Raw genomic sequence first — 2,268 nt, 5'->3', positions numbered from 1 at the left:
GTGGTGGCAGCTCATTTGCGCAGGTCAGGGATTTCAGTCTTCCCCTACCTGGACGATTGGCTGTTGAAGGCTCCTACGTCCCAGGCTCTCGTCACTCACCTCCAGACGACGGCGGACCTCCTGCATTCGCTGGGGTTCACTATAAATGTGCCGAAGTCACACCTGACTCCCTCTCAGAAGCTCTCTTTCATCGGAGCTGTTCTGGACACAGTGCAGTATCGGGTTTATCCTCCCGATCAGCAGGTTCAGGATATTCAGGTTATGATTCCAATGTTTCGGCCTCTACCCTGGATCTCGGTGAGACAGACTCTGAGGCTGCTGGGATTCATGGCTTCCTGCATCCTGTTGGTCAAGCATGCCAGATGGCGCGTGAGGGCTCTGCAGTGGGACCTGAAGTTCCAATGGGCACAGCATCAGGGAAATCTTACCGACGTAGTTCAGATCTCGAAGAGGACTGCGGAAGATCTGCAGTGGTGGCTAGTGAACTGCGAGTGGGTCAAGGGCAGACCCCTTTCCCTTCCCCAATCAGATCTAACGGTAGTGACAGATGCGTCACTTCTGGGATGGGGTGGCCATCTGTGGGAGGTGGAGATCAGAGGTCACTGGTCTCCGGCGGAATACGGGCTCCACATCAACTTGTTGGAGCTTCGGGCGATCCGGCTAGCATTAAAAGCATTTCTTCCTGTTGTGAAAGGGAAGGCGGTGCAGGTGTTCACGGACAACACTACTGCAATGTGGTACTGCAACAAGCAGGGCGGTGTGGGGTCGTGGACCCTTTGTCAAGAGGCTTTACGTCTCTGGACATGGCTGGAACAGCAGGGCATGACCCTGGTGGTTCAACACCTGGCAGGTTCTCTGAACGCCAGAGCAGACGAACTCAGCCGAAAATGCTTAGAGGATCACGAATGGTGTCTCCATCCGGAGGTGGCGCAAGGACTCTTTCAGCAGTAGGGAGAGCCTTGGTTAGATCTGTTCGCCTCCGCAGAGAACGCGCAATGTCAGCAGTTTTGCGCGTTGGAGTTTCCAAGGGGGCTATCGCTAGGCTACGCTTTTCGTCGCGAGTGGAGTTCAGGCCTCCTGTACGCCTTTCCGCCTATACCACTTCTGCCCAGAGTTCTCAAGAAAATCAAGAACGACCGGGCCCAAGTAATCCTTGTGGCTCCGGATTGGGCAAGGAGAGTTTGGTATCCAGAGCTTCTCAAAATGAGCATCGGTCCTCCAATCAGGCTGCCTCTTCGGGAGGATCTTCTGTCGCAGTAGCAGGGGAAGGTTCTCCACCCGAACCTGTCAACTCTGCGCCTTCATGCGTGGAGATTGAGCAGTGACAGTTGATGATTTATGACCTCCCTCCCAAGGTCTGTGATGTTATTCTGGCAGCCAGGCGTCCCTCTACTAAGTCGACCTACGCCTGCCGTTGGAAACGTTTTGTTTCTTATTGTTCAGAGAGGTCTATTGATCCTCTTTCTTCTTCTCTGTCTAACATCCTTTTGTTTATTTTGTCTCTCGCCCAGCAGGGTTCCTCCTTGGGGACTCTCAAGGGCTATCTTGCAGCCTTATCGGCTTTTCTTCAGTTGCCTGATCAATCATCTCTGTTTAAATCACCTATAGTACAGAGGTTTTTGAAAGGGCTTGTACATCTGTTCCCGCCTGTGCCTTTCGTTATGCCCCAGTGGGATCTTAATCTGGTTCTTACCTTCCTTATGTGTGCTCCTTTCGAGCCCTTGCATAACTGTCCTCTCCGGCTGCTCACTATTAAGACAGCCTTTTTGGTGGCAATTACATCTGCCAGGAGAGTAAGTGAGCTGCAGGCTTTATCTTCTAAACCTCCTTATCTCATGATATATCCTGACAAGGTGGTGTTAAGAACTCGTGCCTCTTTCCTCCCCAAGGTGGTGACCCCTTTCCATCTGGGTCAAAATATCACCCTGCCCACCTTCTTTGCACCACCACATCCCTCTAAGGAAGAGGAGCGTCTCCATCGACTGGACCCAAAAAGAGCGTTATTGTTCTACCTTGACCGCACTAAAGAGTTCCGGGTGGACGACCAACTCTTTGTGGGGTACGTTGGTGCAAAGATGGGTCGGGCAGTACAGAAGCGATCCATTTCGCGCTGGGTCGTTCTCTGTATAAAAATATGCTACGCTTTGGCGAAGAAGCAGCCTCCTGAGGGCTTCAGAGCTCATTCCACTAGGGGGAAAGCTGCTACCACTGCGTTAGCACGTGGTGTACCGGTGGTGGACATATGTCAGGCCGCAACGTGGGCTTCTT

Source organism: Pleurodeles waltl, chromosome 8, assembly GCF_031143425.1.
Source record: "Pleurodeles waltl isolate 20211129_DDA chromosome 8, aPleWal1.hap1.20221129, whole genome shotgun sequence".
Lineage (NCBI taxonomy): Eukaryota > Metazoa > Chordata > Amphibia > Caudata > Salamandridae > Pleurodeles > Pleurodeles waltl.
Note: the sequence above shows the minus strand (reverse complement) of the source record.